This window comes from Panthera leo, chromosome A1 (genome assembly GCF_018350215.1).
Source record: "Panthera leo isolate Ple1 chromosome A1, P.leo_Ple1_pat1.1, whole genome shotgun sequence".
NCBI lineage: Eukaryota > Metazoa > Chordata > Mammalia > Carnivora > Felidae > Panthera > Panthera leo.
In genome coordinates this window covers 109,645,253-109,664,408 of record NC_056679.1, presented here as the reverse complement: position 1 = coordinate 109,664,408, position 19,156 = coordinate 109,645,253, and positions in this window count along the sequence as shown.

Below are 19,156 nucleotides of genomic sequence, written 5' to 3'. Positions count from 1 at the left end.
CAGCTCTGGGCTTTCAACCTGGGACTTCCTTTAACTGGGTTAGATGCACTGTTTATGACTGTCGTATCTTTCTTTTAGTAACTGCTGAAGCATGCTATGAAGTAATTTCCTAAGAAAGAATGCTTGGGGGATGATTTTTTTTTTATTTACCTTGTTTCATTGTTGTTATGGGAAACTTCAAACACATATAAAAGAAGAGAAAATAATACAATGAACCCTTATATACCCATCAATCACTTCCAATAATTATCAATTCTTGGCCATCTCTATTTCACCTGTATTAGTAGCCACTTCTCACTACCCCCAGGTTATGTTCAAGGAAATCAAGTCCCAGGTATCACATCACCAGTAAATATGTAAGAATATATCTTGGGGGCACCTTGGGGGGGGGGGGTAAAACATTTGACTCTAGATTTCAGCTCAGGTCATGATCTCACAGTTTGTGGGTTTGAACCCTGCGTCCGGCTCTATGCTGGCAGTGTGGAGCCTGCTTGGGATTCTGTCTTCCTGTCTGTCTCTCTGTGCCTCTCCCCAGCTCTCACTCAAAGTAAATAAGTAAACTTAAAAAAAAAAAAAAGAATGGGGCGCCTGGGTGGCTCAGTCTCTTAAGTGTCCAACTTCGACTTGGGTCATGATCTCATGGTTTGTGAGTTCAAGCCCCACATCGGCCTCTGTGCTGACAGCTCAGAGCCTGGAGCCTGCTTCGGATTCTGTGTCTCCCTCTCTGCCCTTCTCCCACTAATGCTGTCTCCCTCTCTCTCTCTCTCTCTCTGTCTCTCAAAAATAAATAAACATTACAAAAAAGAATATATCTTGAAAAGGTACAGGCTCATTTAAAAAACATAATCACTATGCTATTAACACGCCTAAAAAATAGCTATAAAATCTTAGTATCATCAAATCACCAGCAGTATTCAGATATCCCTGATGTATATAAATGTTTGCTTGTTTGAACTGGATCCAATTACATTTGTTTGATGTGCCTCTTGAGTGTCTTTGAATCTATGGTTCCTCCACCTCTTTTTTCCCTTATAGTTTATTTGTTGAAGAGAATTGTTTTTTCGGTTTTGTTTTTCTTGTAAAATTTCCCACAATCTGGATTTTGCTGATTGCATTCCTGTTGTGACATTTGACACAGTCTTTGATCTCCTGTACTTCCTGTGAATTAGTCATTAAATCTAGGGTCTTGATCAGACTCAAGTTTGATTATTTTGCAAGCACTTTCTTAGGTGGTATTGTTTACTCCCAAAGAGATGCACAGTATGTCTACGTGTTTCTCTGCTAATGACATGAGCAGCCACTGGCGATCCTCGCCTACATGCATTATATTACTGGAGTGGCAACCTGGTGATATTCTGTCACTCCTTCACTTATTAGCTGGAAGACTTCTGTAGTGGAGAGATAGGTCCCCTCATTTACTATTCAGTTACTCTGAGGTTCCTATGGGAAAGGTTGGATAAATTCCCTTTATTTACCATTTTTCAGAATAATGAATCCCTAGCATCTCCCAAGGGCAACCTGTGAACTTATAAAATTTTAGTCATGGACCTAAGCATGTTTGATGTGTTCCGATTCATTATAGTTATTATCCTTATGGATGTTCTCATCATCCCTTCTTTTGCCAGTGCAAACTTTGTTCAGTTGGCTCCTGAGAATCTTGCCTTTTTCTTCCTTGGTATCTGAAATGATGGATGTTCCAGTTTCATATTATATATTTCCTGTCCTAGACATGTAATAGACTATTTCTCATTGTTACTGGGTGGGTCATATTTTCAGATCTTTTTAGTAGGTAGAGCTAGAAATGAATATTTATTTTTTAATTCATTCATTCACTAATTTTTGGAGAGAGAGAGTGGTGGAGGGGCAGAGGGAGAAAGAATCTTAGGCAGGCTCCATGCTCAGTGTGGAGTCAACACAGAGATCGATCCCATGACCCTGGGAGCATGACCTGAGCTGCAGTCAAGGTCAGATGCTCAATGGACTGAGCCACCCAGGTGCCCCTAGAAATGCATTTTTAGAAAGAGAAAATATATCATGAATTCACACCAAAACATCGAAATCAAATTGAAGAGTAAGGATTTTTACTTAACTTCATGGATCTTAAATCTCTTTTTTTTCCACACTCAGTATGAAGTAAGCTTTGTACCTTTTGAAATGTCTGAACAACTCTTTGTTCTCCCTTAGGCTGAATTGACAGATTGGCTGGGTAGAGAATTCTTGGGTGAAAATAGTTTTCCATGCAAGGTGCCTGGGTGGCTCAGTGGGTTGAGCATTCAACTCCTGATTTTGGCTAAAGTTATGATCTCACGTTTGTGGGTTTAGCGCAGCACGGAGCCTGCTTGGGATCTTCTCTCTCCCTCTCTCTCTTCCCTGCCCCCCTCAGTCCTGCGCACACCCTCTCTCAAAATAAACAAATAAACATTAAAAAAAAAAAAAAAAGAAAATAGTTTTCCGTGAGAACTTTGAAGACATGCTCCATTTTCTTCCAAGCAACCAATGTTGCTGTTAAGAAGTCTAGTGCCATTCTGCCATTTTCGTGTATAGGGCCTTATTTTATTTTATTTTGTTCATTTGAGGGAGCTTTTAGGATCTTTTCTTTATCCTTGCAGTTCTGACATATCACTATGACATATCTAGGTGTGGATCTTTTATTTATTTATTTTAGTTTTTTAGGTTTATTCTGAGGGAGAGAGAGAAAGGGAGGGGCAGAAAGAGAGAATTCCAAGCTGGCTCCACACAGTCAGGGCAGAACCTAATGCAGGGCTGGAACTCAAGATCAAGATCGGATGCTTAACCAACTTGAGCCACTCAGGTGCCCCTGGATGTGGCTAAGGTACATCTAGACAGGCCTATTTTTAAATTTTTTTTTAATGTTTATTTTTGGGAGAGAGAGAGAGACAGAGTGCAAGCAGGGGAGGAACAGAGAGAGGGAGACACAGAATCCGAAGCAGGCTCCAGGCTCTGAGCTGTCAGCACAGAGCCCGATGCGGGGCTTCAACTCACAAACCACGAGATCATGACCTGAGCCGAAGTCGGACGCTTAACCGACTGAGCCACATAGGTGCCCCATGATGCGGGCCCTTTACAATGAACCTTGATCCACACTTGCTTGGGAAGGTGAATAGGGGCAAGTATTCAATATGCAGGTGGCCAGTTACCCTCTGGCTTTTAGCTCCTCTTCTGCTTCCTGCTGTCTGTGGCGTCTGTGGTCTCTGAGTCCAGCCACTGGGAGGGTGTGTGGACAGGTGGATGCAGTCCCCTGTGTGAGGATTCTGGGCTCCACCTTCTCTGCTTCATCTCTAAACATTCATCCTTCCGCTTGCTGCCTTATGGAAATATGTTGACATCCTTTATCTGAAATCTTGCCGATATCTCCTTCTCTTCTGTACGGGAGCAGAAAGGAATATATTTTACAAATTTTTGTTATAGTTATTGTAATGGGCTCTTGGAAAGCGTGGAGGTGAACATGAACTGGAAGCCTCAGCCTCGTCCCTCAGCACTCTTCCCTGACCTCTGGCTCTTCTCAGTGCCTGCAAGGTGTCTTGCTTGCTCTGCATTCTGTTCCTTCACCCCAGAATATTTCTCCTTCCCCACCTCCACTCGCAGAGATTTTGTGCCTGGTGACTCCTGCTCATCTTCCAGTCTGTAGCCCTTCCTCGGGGTGGTCCCTTGGCTCCTCCACTAGCTTGGGCCCCCGTCATATTCTCTGCCTTCCCCACTGCCACATCTCCAACTGGTCTCATGACCTGTCCGGTGCATGTCTCCAGACCCTGGGCCCCTTGAAGGCAGGACCTCATCTGCCGCATGCAGCACGATGTTCCTGCTTCAAAGACCTTCTCTGTGGGTAGCTAGGAGTTAATGAGTGGCCAGCGTGGCTTTGAGGAAGCTATCAGGTGGCAGTGTGGGTGACGGGCTGGAGGGAGCCATGTCAGGGAGACCGACTGGAAAGACAGAAAAGCGCTGGACTAGGGCAGAGGCAGGAGGGAGGGAGAGGTGAGCCCGGCCGTGGAGATGTTTCTGAGGACACAGTTAGGATTTGGTGACCCTTCAGAAGGAGATGAAAGACAGTGAGTGTTCAAAAGTGGCTCCACAGTGCCTGTCTTGTGAGAAGAGGAAAACAGTGCTGCTGTTTCCTGAGACAGGAAAGATTAAAGAAGGGGAAGGTGCAAGTTGAGTTTGGACAAATTGAGTTTTTATGTTAGGAGGTGTTTGTGGGTCATGTGGGAAGTAGCTTCAGATGAGGCCCTGGTGCTCAAGAGAGGCACCTGGGCTGCAGCAGTGGGAGTCATGAGCTTCCAGATGGTGGACGACTTGAGGGTGTGGGTGGATCCATCTAGAGAGAAGGCGTGGAAGAGCAGGCAGGAGCAGGTAGAACCCTGGGGAATCTCAGTCCTGAAGTGGCGGGTGGAGGGGAAGAGGAAGGAGTGGACAGAGAGCCGGGATGAGAGTCAGGAAAGCCAAAGGAGGAAAGAGTGTCCGAACATAAGGACGTAGGGACATGGCCGTCTCCTTGGAACACAGGGAGAAAAAAGAGCTGTACATTCTGATGAGGAGTGAAGTGCACGCATGGTGTTTGTGAAATGAACCTAGTGGTTTTATTCAACCAATATTTATTGAGGGCCTACTGATTGTCCACGCTGCGGGGATTCATTAGTGAGCAAATCCCTGTCCTCGTGGGGTTCACAATACAGCGGGGAAGACAGATGACAAATTAGAAAAATGAAATACAGTAGTATTTAGATGACAAATACAGATGACAAATTAGAAAAATGAAATACAGCAGTATGTTAGAAGCAAGTGCTAGCATAGCAAGTGTAACTGGCAAGCACTAAGGGGAAAGAATAAAGAAGGGAAGAGGAGTAAGAAATCAGGTGGAGCTTGGGGAGGAGCTTGTACAGGGGGATGTATAGTTTTTCATGGTTTTTTTTAGTGTTTATTTATTTATTTTGACAGGGGAGGGGCAGAGAGAGAGAGAGAGAGAGAGAGGGAGAGAGAGAGAATCTCAAGCGGGTTCCATGCTGTCAGCACAGAGCCTGCCGTGGAACCATGGGATCATGACCTGACCCAAATGCTTAAACAACTGAGCCACCCAGGCGCCCTGTTGTTATTTTTTAAAATTCAAACTCTAAATGTACACAAATTTGACTTTTGTTTATGTGTGGACAGATATCTGGAAAGACATGCATGGGAGTGGAGTAGGAGGCTGGGACACTGGTCTCCCACTCTTTTTCTAAACTTTGGATACATTTGGCTCTTTTGCTCAATGAGTATAAATACCATAACAGAGAAAGTAACGGGAGCCTAGTGTGGTGTGGGTGGAGTAGGCCCCGAACTGAAAAGAAGCCACTGGTTTGGCCAATGAGAGGTCATTGGTGGCCTCAACAAGAACAGTTTCTTTGGCTTTGTGGAGACGCAGGACAGACTGACACAAGACACAAGACACACGAGTGAGCTGAAAAGTCGACTGCTCTTTCAAGAGATTGGATGGGGAAGGGAAGGAGAGAGATCAAAAGGGGCCGTGAGGGGGCAGGGGGTGAAGACAAGGCTTATTTAGATGGAGGTGCCTGCCATGATGAGAAGGTGGAAGGAGGAGGGGAGGGAGAGGTTTAGGACTGTGGGAGAAGGAAGGAACTACCGGCATGGTAACAGGGAACGCCCAGAGGAGGAGCTGGGCACTACATCCGCGAGCCCAGAGGGAAGGTGGTCCAGGCAGTACTGTTGGACACAGACAGGTGTTGGGCTGGGTGAGTTGTGGAAAGCACGGCTCCGGGTAAAGGCTCTGGAGGCTGACCTATGCCCAGCAGCTTCACTTACAGCACAGCCTGTTTGCCTCTGTGTCTTGCCTGTCTGGATTTCTGTCTGCATCTCGCTCTCCTGTGAGGGAAAGTGGACTTACCCTGCGACTCCAGCACATGGTAGGCCTTTAGAAATGTTTGTCGACTGAATGAATGGATTTTCTTTGTAAAAAAGAGGTCAAGGGGTATCAGCTGAATGTGGAGGGGATGGAAGTGAGGGGGAGTGACTAATATTTGGAGCAGCGGCGTGGGGAATGGGCCAGGGCGGTGGCCGGGAGCAGGCTTAGAATTTCTAAGCAGCTCTGGGAGGGCTGCATGGAAACCTCAGGACATAGTGCTGTCAAGCAGCATGTCTTGTGATACTTTTTTCCCCTGTCATGCGACTCCAGGCAGTGCAGGAGCATGCCGAGAAAGCAGATGGGTTTTTTGTAATGTGAGTTGTAATGAGTTTTGTAATGTGAGTTGACCTGCTGTCATTCTCTCAGCAGAGGCCTGGAAGAGTTCATGTCACTCCCCAAGGCCCTGGCTTCATTCCTAGAGAGTGTTTCTGCCTTGGGTGGGCTGATCCTTTGTGTTTGTCGCTGCTGTGACCAGAGCAAATTAGTGTGTAAACCTCAGCCCAAATGTCATCCCCAGGGAAGCCTTCTCCCTCCTGCTCCCTCCTCGCATCCTCCTCAGGATCGTCCCCCCCCTCCCTCCCGCCCCCCCCCCCCCCCCCCCCCCCCCCCCCCCCCCCCCCCCGCCGTCCCCAGGAGGGGTACCACGAGTCCCCCTAGGAAGCCTGGGCTGGGGTGGAATCAGCTAGGGCTGAGCACACACCCCGAGGACAGGAGCCACGTTGGGACATCAGGTATTCTCCAACAGGCTTTCAGCGGGATCGCCCAGCCACAGAGAGAAAGAACAATGGTGTTAGCTGGGACCCAGGGTTCCGGAGACCAACAGAAAACCAAACACAGGCCGGCTAGAAGAGTGAGTCAGAGATGGGGAACAGGGTGGAGGGTGGCAGTGACAGACCAGAGCAGGTCACTGGCACCCGGTAGCTCAGGATTTGGGCTTAATAATACTGCTGCTTGTGCCTGTTTATTTGACTCCCCACGTGTTTTGCTTTGCTGAGGGCAAATTCTTAATTTTTTTTTAATGTTTACTTATTTTTGAGAGAGAGAGAGAGACAGAATGCAAGCGGGGGAGACCAGAGAGATGCAGACACAGAATCTGAAGCAGTCTCCAAGCTCCAAGCTGTCAGCACAGAGCCCGACATGGGGCTCAAATTCATGAACTGTGAGATCATGACCTGAGACAAAGTCTGATGCTTGACCAACTGAGCCTGCCCCTGCTCAGGGCAGATTCTTAAAGGGGTGGCCACGTTCGGCCGTGTACTATAATAATTAATAATGTTTGTTTTCTCTCATTGGACTGTGAACTCTGGCAGCCAGTAACCATGCCTTATCCTCATGCCCCTGGCACTCAGTGCTCAGTAAATCTTTTTTTTAACGTTTTATTTATTTTTGAGACAGAGAGAGACACAGCATGAACTGGGGAGGGGCAGAGAGAGAGGGAGACACAGAATCGGAAGCAGGCTCCAGGCTCTGAGCCATCAGCCCAGAGCCCGACGCGGGGCTCGAACTCACTGAACGTGAGATCGTGACCTGAGCCGAAGTCGGAAGCCCAACCGACTGAGCCACCCAGGCGCCCCAATGCTCAGTAAATCTTTGTTTCGCGAATGACTGAATGACCTCTGTTTGGTCAGTGCCATCTATAAACCGTCTATAATCATACTGGTGTGGGCCAGCAAGATCCTGAGAAGTAAGCCAGTCCTTCCCCTCCACTCCAGGAGGGGCTTAACAGATGAGAACAAATTCTAAAGGTCCCATTTCTGCAAGTTATCAGGAAAATGCACTGTTTTATGTCAGATGAACTGTGTCTGACCTGGAATCAGAAGAACAGTCTATTTTTTTTTTTTACTTTAAAAAAGTGTATTTATTTATTTTGAGAGACAGAGTGGGGGGAGGGCAGAGAGAGAGAGAGAGAATCCCGAGCATGCTCTGCACGGTCAATGTGGAGCCTGATGCAGGGCTTGAACTCACAAACCATGAGATTATGACCTGAGCCAAAATCGAGAGTGGGATGCTTAACCAACTAAGCCACCCAAGGCGCCTCTGTTTTATTTTATTTTTTCAGTGAACTGTAGTTGAGGCACAATGTTACATTAGTTTCAGGTGTACAACATCGTGATTGGATAACTCTCTATGTTATATATGCTCACCACAAGTGTCACTACCCTCTGTCTCCATACAATGCTGTTACAGTACCACTGACCATATTCCCTGTGCTGTCCCTTTCATCCCCGTGACTTATCCATTCCGTACCTAGGAGCCTGTACCTCCCACCCCCCTTCACCCATGTTTCGTCCCTCACCCCTGCTGCTCTGAAAACCATCAGTTTAGAATAGACCAACTTTTGTGACTTCAGGCACCTACCCAATAACCATTGTCCTCTTCTTTCTAACAGGACTCCACTTTTGTTCAGACAGCAATGCTTCCAGCCCTAAGGGACAAAACATTATTTGTTTGTCATGCGGGAAATTATCTTGATGCGATGCTGCTTCTAAGGACTCCATCTGACAAGCTGTTCAGAGGTCATGAACAGAAGGACTCATAGACCAATTTAAGATGGTCAAATCAATCAGTTTAAGGATTCAATTGAAAGCTTGCAGTGAGAAGCAAGGGGGAAGAGTTGGAGTAGGGGAACCCACTAGGGTGAGGTGTGGACGCGGCGCAAGAAGCACACTGCCTGAGTCCTGTGTCCCATGGCGTTCACATTCTCCACCCACACTCCCTCCCTCCCATCATCCTTCCCCACTGACAGTGTGGTCGTGAGACCCAGAGTGGAGATTGAACAAATGGGCTCAGCCGACAGAAATTTCCTGGAGCCAACAGATGTTCTATCAAAGAAACGTGGAACCGGTAGGTACTCCTAGCTACGATCATAGCATGTGGGTAACCCTATGGGAAGCTAGGGAAGAGTACACAAGGGACCAGAACAGGATCATAATGAGGGCCACCAAGGGGCCTGGGGGTCATCCCCAGCTGAGGCTGACAGCTGTCAGTCTGGAATTAGCATGATCCTAATCTTATAACTTGGTTTTTCCATCCTTTTCTATGTGCAAGTAACATTCTTGTGTTCTTGTATCTTTTTAATCTATGTTCAACATCCATATGTTTCATTTATTCTGTGTCTAGCACTTCTTGCAAGTTACCAACTACTGTCTATACTTAACACATCTTATGAATTTTGTCTCTCTTTTCTTTCCTTCTACAGCAGATTTAAATATTCTCAATAATTCAGCCAACACATATTATAATAGTCTAAGCCAACGTTTGGCGATCACAAACTTCTGAGTGGTCATGTGACTCATTTCTGGTCAGTGAAGCCCCAGGGGGAATTTTTACAGGGCTTCTGAAAAGATTTTTTTCTTCCCTGACAAAAGGCAAAAGCAATGTATGGAAGAAATCCTTTGTTGTGTTTCCTCTCTCCATTCATTCGGCAATGAAACAGTGGCTGGCACATAATAGGCACTCAACAAACGGTTGGTTGAATGAGTGAATGAACGGTGCCCATGCCCAGCCTTAATACCTGTGACTCTGAAATCATGCTTTGTCTTCTGATCAATCTTCACTTCTGAATCCCAGGTTGGGAAGGTCAAAGCAGGAGAGTGAAACTGAATTTTGTGATGAGCATTTAATAAAAATAATACATTAACTGCAGCTTACATTTATTGACAGTTTACTGTGTCAGGAATGGTTTTAAGCACATCACATCTCATCCTCACAATAAAGGTGGAGATGATTATTCTCGTTTGCACATGAGGAAACTGAGGCACAGAATGTAAATTAAGTTACCCGAGGTCATTCAGCTGGCAAGTGGTTGTAGACAGCTCAAGCTCAGAGTGCACGCACTTAGACACAATGCCAACTGTATAAGTTTCCGGCTGCTGCTGTAAAATTACAACAGTGTGGCTTTGAACAGTGCAGGTTTGTTATCCTACAGGTCTGGAGGCCAGCAGTCCAACACGGTCTTCCTGGGATACAACCAAGGCGTTGGCAAGGCTGTGTGCAGTCCTTTGGCGGGCCGTAGGGTCCAGCACCTCTCTCTGCCTTTTCCACTTCTGGAAACTGTCTGAATTCCTTGCCTTGCGGCTCCATCATTCTGATCTCTGCTTCCACTGTTGCATCTTCTTTTCTGACACTCCTACTTCCTCTTGCAAGGCTCTTATGATTACATTGGGCCCATCTGGATAATCCAAGATAATTTCTGTCTCAATATCCTTAACTTAATCACATTTGCAAAATCCCTTTTGCCATGTAAGGGAACATATCCACAGGTTCTGGGATTAGGACAGGGATATCTTTGGGAGGTCATTATTCTGAGTACTCCACCATTCCGCCCAGGCAGGTCTAATATCTTGTACCAAACCAGGTCCTGGACCGATGGGCCCCATGTTCTATAGTGGAAGTTCTGTCACACTCCGGGGAATGGAGGAGCATTCCCTCAAACCTTTGCCTGCTTTCCTAAGAGCTTTTGTCCAACCAGGAGGGAATACTTAGTAGAGCAGTACTATGGGGGTGCCTGGGTGACTCAGTCGGTTGAGCAACTGACTTCGGCTCAGGTCATGATCTCTCAGTTTGTGAGTTCGAGCCCCGCATTGGGCTCTGTGCTGACAGATCGGAGCCTGGAGCCTGCTTCGGATTCTGTGTCTCCCTCTCTCTCTGTTCCTCTCCTGCTCAGTCTCTGCCTCTCTCTGTCTCTCAAAAATAAATAAACGTTAAAAAATTTAAAAAAAAAGCAGTACTATGAACCAAGTAGGTGAGTTATGGGGCCTTGGCCTCTTATTCATCAGTATATCTAGATTGGGTTCTGTACTTTAACCAGGTCCTTAGTTCTATTTTCATTCCTTAGTCAGCTGGCCTCCTCTTCTGTGTGTATGTTCTTTATTGCTAATTTGTTTTATTTCTTTCAATGTTTATTTATTTATTTTAGAGAGGGGGAGGGGCAGAGAAAGAGGAAGACAGAGAATGCAAGCAGGCTCTGTGCTGTCAGCACAGAGCTGGACGCAGGGCTTGATCCATGTGATCATGACCTGAGCTGATATCAAGAGTCAGATGCTTAACTGACTGAACCACCCAGGCTTCCCTATTTCCATTCCAAATTCAAGTTAGAGTAATTTCTCTCAGGTCCCTTGAATTCATTCCTCCAAACTCCCTGGCCAACCCCTTGGTTCCAGGTAAAACCTTACCTCTCAGTTATTTTGACTCAGAGTCACTGGTTTCTCTGGATTCCTTCCAGCACCAGGCTTTTCCAGGCTTGTTTTGTCTGTCTGATTAAACTCCCCCCAGAGATGTGGTTCTTCAGGATTCTTTGTAGCTGCAGAGGAATCCTTCATTGAAGTGAAAGCCCGCTACATACAGCAGATGGAATGGAGCTGTTTGCAGGGTGGGGGGCAGCCCCTCCAGCTGTACCCCTTCCTCTCCCCGCTCTTCTGCATGGCACCTCTGGGCCCAGGTTGGAAACCATCACTCCACATGCCGACTTGCTTCTCCCCAGTTAACTGTCTCCTTTCCTGATGGCTGGCTTCCTTTAGTGCCTTGGCCAGCATGAAGCATTCATTCTCTCTCCATGTCCCTCATGCTCTTTGAAGGTCACATTTTCCCAAACAAGCATGACCCTTTAACTTCTCATCTGTGTCTGGCGTGTCCCCAGGTGGGGCTTCCTCTTGCCTGCTTGTATCCCACCTGTCTGGCCTTCAGGGATGGAGGCCATGCTGAAACGGGCTGGCCTCTCCACAATGTGAGCATGTGAAGTCCTTCACTTACATAGACCACACCCCTCTGGTTACTGGACAGTCAATTTTCCCCAGAGAATTCTCTTTTGTCACAACTACCTTGGAGGGGCAGACATGCTTCCACCTCAGGGAGGCCCAGGTTCCATGTGCCTGTTGGGGAATGGGGGTGGGGCAGGGCCGTGAGCAGGTTCTTCTGACAAGTCACATGGTGCCCCTTGGAAAGTTGGTATCTGGCCTGTCCTCAGTCTTGGAGTGGGCTGTCCTCCCCAGCAGGCAGCTCTGGACCACAGGGGTTGCTCAGGAGTCCCTACAGACTGAGGGACTGGGGACCGGTGGGTGCCTCTGTGGCTCATTTACTGAGGGCATCCTGGACCTCCTGGATCTCCTGAAACACAGGAAGCTTAAATTTCCAGGCCTCCCACTTAAGTGGGCCCCTCCCAAATTCCTTTTAAATAAATAATCACTTTCATAGCTAATCTTGTGCTTATAATCATGTATTCTTTTTCTCAAAGAAAGCCTTCCACATTCTATAAGCTTCAGGCCCTATAAAACCTGGATGTAGGGGCGCCTGGGTGGTTCAGTTGGTTAAGTGTCCAACTCCTGGTTTTGGCTCACGATCTCATGGTTTGTGAGTTCGAGTCTCACAGCGGGCTCGGTGCTGGCAGTGTGGAGCCTGCTTGGGATTCCCTCTCCCCGCCGCCAAAAAAAAATAAATAAATAAACTTATAACAAAACAGTTAAAAAAAAAACCTGGATGTGTCCCTGTGAACCATGGTCTCAGGGTTCTCCAGGGGACCCAGGGACCCATGCTCTAGGAGAGCCTCTTTTGTGAAAAACAGGAAGAGATTCTCATCTCCAAGGCTTTCCTAGGCATTTGCAGTACTTTGTGAACAGGTGTCCATGACAATGTTCTGGTGGGAGGCAGGGAGCCTAGTTTTCCTTCTTATCCCATCCCCAGCATGCAGTTCCCACTGTGGACCTCTGAGGCAGGGGACAACTGGAAACCCCTGAGCTAGGGAAGGGCTTTCTGCTGGTTGCTCCCCTTGTGCCACATGGCTTCTACATCTAGCTTTGGTGTAAACTCTGTCTGGTCTTTCTGGAAGAAGGAGTCAACACAGTTCCTTCTCTTCAGGATGACTTTTCCAGCAGGCCAGGACTCCTGGTCTGGGCTTCAACATGGCAGGACTGCCCCTTGACTCGGATTCCTAAATCCAGCTTTTCAGAGTCATGACTTGCACAATGGGAGCATTTGCCTGCCTGGTTGGGACATCCTGGGACTTGTGAGCTCAGTGCCTGGGATCCAGTAGGCTTCTTGGGTCCGCTCTTGGCTTTGCATTGGTTCACATTGCAATGATACCAGTCAGATGTGAAAGCCAGTGATAGTAAACACTGTTTTTAAAAATGTGTAGGGGCACTTCAAGATATAGGTAGTGGATTAAAGCTTCCCCACAGCATTTGTCTTTCCCAGTTCCTAACAAAAGAAAGATAAACCACAGTGGAGATTTACTATCAACAGCCAACACTTTAAACTTCACATTTGGCAGCCAGTGAAAGATGCAGAACATTTTGGAATGACACGGAGTGGCACAACATCTCCTGCTCCCTCGCCTGTCCTGAACCTCCAGAAATGGACAAAATCCTGAACATTCTCCCTAGTGCTCCTGAACCTGAAAGGAAACAGATGTGAGTCATGCCCTTGCCTTCTTCCTCTTCTGAATGAATCGTATTACCAAGTGTGCTGGGGAGAAACAGGGGAAGCTGGGAGCATGACCAGTGGAGCTGACTCAGTTGGTGGAAATAAAGCATTTAGAACAATACTCCAACTTGAGAAACTGATGTAAAGCCTGGCTTATCCCCTTTCCTTGTAAAAGGTATATAGTGTCCTTCTTTCCATCCCCAGTCAGGTGACCTGAGCCTTGTGCAGGACATTAATCAGAACCTCAGGACAGAAGCACACACCAGTATTCCAACAAAGACTGCACTCTACTTTGGTTGAGTTCTTCTCTCTCCTTCCCTTCCCTTCCCTTCCCTTCCCTTCCCTTCCCTTCCCTTCCCTTCCCTTCCCTTCCCTTCCCTTCCCTTCCCTTCCCTTCCCTTCCCTTCCCTTCCCTGACTACCAAAAAGTGTACAAAATCCAAATACTCTGCCTCTCACTTACCTCAGAGGGAAAAACAGACTGGTCTCAAACAGTGGGGAGATAGTCAATGAGCCCCTCTCTCCTGCTATCATGTTCCAGCAGCCATCAAATCAAAATGAAAAGAAATGGGGCGCCTGGGTGGCTCAGTCGGTTAAGCGGCCGACTTCAGCTCAGGTCACGATCTCGCGGTCCGTGAGTTCGAGCCCCGCGTTGGGCTCTGGGCTGATGGCTCAGAGCCTGGAGCCTGCTTCCGATTCTGTGTTTCCCTCTCTCTCTGCCCCTCCCCCGTTCATGCTCTGTCTCTCTCTGTCTCAAAAATAAATAAAACATTAAAAAAAATTAAAAAAAAAAACAAAAAAAAAAAAAACAAAATGAAAAGAAATGGATGCAAACACATGCAGCAAATAATAGAGAGAAAACAGTAGGCAAAAGACAAAGACTCCTCTGACCCCACCCCAAGGAAATTCCTTTCAGTTGCTTCACATAGAAAACAACTTAATAAGAATATGAATTTAATAATCCAAGCCCCGGGATGCCTGGTTGGCGCAGTTGGTTAAGCATCCAGCTCTTGGTTTCCGCTTAGGGCATGATCTCATGATTTGTGGGATCCAGCCCCGTGTTGGGTTCCACGCTGACAGCACCTGCTTGGGATTCTTTCTCTGCCCCTCCCTGCCTCATTCACTCACGTACTCTCTCTTTCTCTCTCTCTCTCTCTTTCTCTCTCTCTCTCTCTCTCTCTCTCTCCCCTCCCTCCCTCCCTCTCTCTCTTTCTCTCTCTCAAAATAAATAAATAAATTTGAAAAAGTAATTATCAGGGGCACCTGGGTGGTTCAGTTGGTTAAGCATCCGATTTCAACTCAGGTCATGATCTCGCAGTTTGTGGGTTCGAGCCCCACATTGGGCTCTGTGCTGACAGCTCAGAGCCTGGAGCTTGCTTCAGATTCTGTGTCTCCCTCTCTCTCTGCCCCTCCCCTGCTCACACTCTGTCTCTCTGTCTCTCTCTCTCTCTCTCTCCCTCTCAAAAATAAATAAACATTAAAAAAATAAAAAAAATAATTATCAAAGTCTCAAAGATGGGATGATAAAATGAGAATCAATGACAAGGAAAAAATTGAGGACAAAAACAACATCATTATAGAACAAAGAAATAAATTAGAACTAACAAGAAAGCAATTAACCACACTGAAACTCACAGGACCGAACTAGGGCAGCTAAACAAAGTTAAGAGATTTAAGAAAGTAGAAGTAATAGAAAGGGAATGCATACAAAGATGATCCAATATGAGGATGAATTGATATCCCTGAAGAAGAAAAACCAAAAATAGAGCCAAAAGAGAATGTCTAATGCAGCAGAAACAATAACTGCAGATTGAAAGACACATTTTGTTCCAGAAAAGCTTAATTCAGAATATTTAATACTAAGACATGTGCTAGTTAAATTATTGAACTAAAAAAAATGATGAAAAGTGATTTCTTTAGGCATATAAGCAGGAAAAAGAGGTCACCTCTAAGGGGGAACATTCAGACTTGTCTCAGATTTCTTCCAGAGCAAAAAGAGCAAAACCTACATTATTCTAAGGGAAAGAGGGTGAGACCCAAGAATATTATACCCAGCCAAGATGATTCCAGTGTAAAGGCAACAGAGATTCTTAAACATCCAAAACCCTTCTTGAAAACACAGCTTGACGATGAAACTTAGTGCATGAAGAGATGAATTGAAATAAAGAACTTGCAAACAGAAAAGCCATGATAAAAGACTTGGAATTCATTTAAATCTACAATATATACCAAGTAACCATGCAATTGTGTTTTTACAGAACAGAATATGTTTCTCATCAACCTGGACAATGTAGCAAGAATAATATAAGTAACAAAAGTCAGGAGACAGGGTCAAGGGAGATGTAAAAAGGGAAAGAATCCTGAGATCTAAGATGCTCCCTTAAAGTTTATTTATTTTGAGAGAGAGAGAGAGCAAACAGGAGCGGGGAAGGGGCAGAAAGGGAGAGAAAATCCCAAGCAGGCTCTGCACTGTTAGCACAGAGCCCAATGCAGAGCTCGAACTCATGAAACCATGAGATCATGACCTGAGCTGAAATCAAAAGTCCAACACTTAACTGACTGAGCCACCCAGGCCCCCCTGAAATGTATCATTTTAAAAAATGACCGAATATCTTAATGTTTTTCACCATTTTTGTTTAACCTCAGAGGTACCTTTTAACAAGTAATGTCTTTTGTGGTCAAGAAATATTATTTGAAGGTCAACTCTTCCTTCAGTTTCACTTGTAATTCTTTTAAGTTGAAGTAAAATTAAATGTAATACTTCTATTAAATAGCATCTATATTAAGGTTCAATTCTTATAAAGTATCTCTGTGATCTTTCCTCCTATCTTTATGCACAGAGAGCTTTCTGGAATGATATAATGTCATGGTCATTTCTGTGGTTGATTCTGAAAGGTCATACACAGCTGATTATATTCTTGTTTGTTACTTTTTTATATTTTAATTTTCTGATACATCTACAAATAAAATTTTAAAATATTAAAAACAAGAATTTTTCAGGCACCTTACTGAAACAGAATAAATAGTCCCAAAGCAGATTTGGCAGAGATGGCTGCTATTTCCCAGGTGTCTACTCCCTTAACATTGTGTGGAATTTTTAGCATATATGTGATGGCCAGAATAAAGATCCCGTTTCCCAGCTCTGGCTACCATGGGGCAGCTTGTGAATCGTTTGACAGTATTTGATCATTTTCTCTTTATCACCTTCATTCCTTCCTGCTGCCTGGAATGCAGATTTCACTGTGTGGGACCATGAGGTCAGGACCTTTCAAACTAAAGCAACACACAAGGTATGTATAGAATGTCACATCACCTAGACTGCCTCTGTGGATAACATGGGAAAGAAAGAAACTTTTATCTTGTGGAAGCAATGGAACCTGATCCTAACTGATCCACAGACCTACACATATGCATACAGAAATCTAGTCTGTGATACTATTTGCATTGTGCAGCAGTGGGGCAAGATGGAACAATTGGCTTGGTACGTGAATAAACAAATCGTGGATGGACCATCGTGGATGGACCTAAATGTGACAAAAATTTTAAAAATGCTTTGTAAGAAAATACAAAGGGAATATCTTTATGAATTTGAGAGAGGGCAGGATTTTTTAAAAAGAGGTTTTATGGGGAAAACCATACAGGAAATAATAGGTAAACTTTACAACACTAACAGTTTAAACTTTTGTATGGCAAAAGAAACCATAAATGGAAAAGACAAGCAGCAGTGAGGTCTGTCATGTTCAAGTTCAGTGTGGTGCTGGATGTGTCTGTAGGGTGGGGGCAGAGGGGTAGTCGACTAAATTTGAGGAAAGCTGCGTATTCCTTTTACCTCTCAGGTAGTGACAATGCATACTGGCTTATCAAAAGATCTAAGAACCTCTACAGAAATCTTTTTTTTTTTTCCCCCTGTATGGAACTCAGCATTCATATACACAGTTATTTTTTTTTAATTTTTTTTTAATGTTTATTCATTTTTGAGACAGAGAGAGACAGAGCATGAACAGGGGAGGGTCACAGAGAGAGGGAGACACAGAATCTGAAACAGGCTCCAGGCTCTGAGCTGTCAGCACAGAGCCTGACGTGGGGCTCGAACCCACGGACCGTGAGATCATGACCTGAGCCGAAGTCGGACGCTTAACCGACCGAGCCACCCAGGCGCCCCAATACACACAGTTATTTAACTGTGAGACCATGGTGTGTGTGTGTGTGTGTGTGTGTGTGTGTGTGTGTGTGTGTGTGTTCCATCTATGCACTTCTCCGTATGAGGAATTTGAGGAACACTTGGAAAAGTTGCCATAAGAAATAACACTTTGGCTCATGTGAGAAATGACTGTTGCATTCATCTTTGTGTCCCCACAGGTAACTCTTACTCCTTCAGTAGTTTTGACCAGTAGTAGCATTGGAGGGGAAGGGAAGGGAGAGGAGGGGGAAGAGGAGGAGAAGAAGAGAGAAGAGGAAGAAGATGAAGAAGGGGAAGGAGAAGAAGACGAAGATGAAGACGAAAAAGAAGAGGAAGAAGGAAAAAAGAAATCCAGGGTTTGGGGAGTAGATGTAAATTCCCCTAGTCAAGTGAACATATCCCAAGATAAGAAAGTCAGCTGTAATCTGGGTTGTTCCTTCTCATGGCCATCAGCTGGGACTACTAGATGTAGACATTTTGAAACATGCCCAACTAAGGGAAAAAAGATCATTTAAAAAATGTTATGTTTTTATTTTATTTTGAGAGAGAGAGAGAGAGAGAGAGTGTGTAGGGGAGGGGCAGAGAGAGAGGGAGACACAGAATCTGAAGGAGGCTCCATGCTCCGAGCTGTCAGCACACAGCCTGAAGCAGGGCTTGAACTCACAAATGACGAGATCATGACCCAAGCCTAAGTTGGACACTTAAATGACTGAGCCACCCAGGTGCCCTGAAAAAAAGATCATTTTAAAGATAATTTAGGGCAGATGTCAGGGAGTTGTGATGCAGAAAATGGCATTTGGGAAAGATTTCTTGCCACTTATGGTGGAAAAAAGGGAAACAGCAGAGATGGTTGAGGATGATCAATTTAACATTGATCTCATCTCTCTCTGTCTCTCTGCTCTGACATTAAGGCTTTTATAGTCTAGAGAGGGACATTTTATTAAGCGTTTTATTTCAAGTATAGCTTCTTTCTTTCTTTCTTTCTTTCTTTCTTTCTTTCTTTCTTTCTTTCTTTCTTTATATTTTTGAGAGAGAGAGAGAGAGAGAGAGAGAGGGAGAGAAAACAGAGCGTGAGGCGGGGGAGTGGGGGGGAGGAGCAGAGTTGGGGGAGACACAGAATCTGAAGCAGACTCCAGGCTCTGAGCTGTCAGCACAGAGCCCATTTCGGGGCTTGAACCCATGAACAGTGAGATCATGACTGGAGCCGAAGACGGACACTCAACCAACTGAGCCACCCGGGTGCCCCTCAAGTATAGTTTAAAGCCCTTGACTTATTTTGTCTCATTTAATCCTGTGACATAAGTACTCTAATTCTTATTTTTAGGATGACGAAAAAGAGGAACAGTTAATTATGTAAGGTTAAAAAGTTAGCTAGGGACTGGAGGCAGGATTCCAACCCAGGCGGCTTGTTATTTGTCCACCTCACTTTGCCACCACCCTGCCTATTTCTTGTAGATTACTACTATACAGCACGTGAAACACCATGATAGAGAGGAACAAAGTAAAAACACATTGAGTCGGAAAGGACTCAGTTCACTCTGGTGACAAGCTACAATTTGCCTGGGAGAGAAGAGAGGAGAAAGCCCTTTCGGGGAGAGAAAGTCACCTACCTCCCTGTGAGCCAGTGGAAGGGGCAGGAAGGGAGCT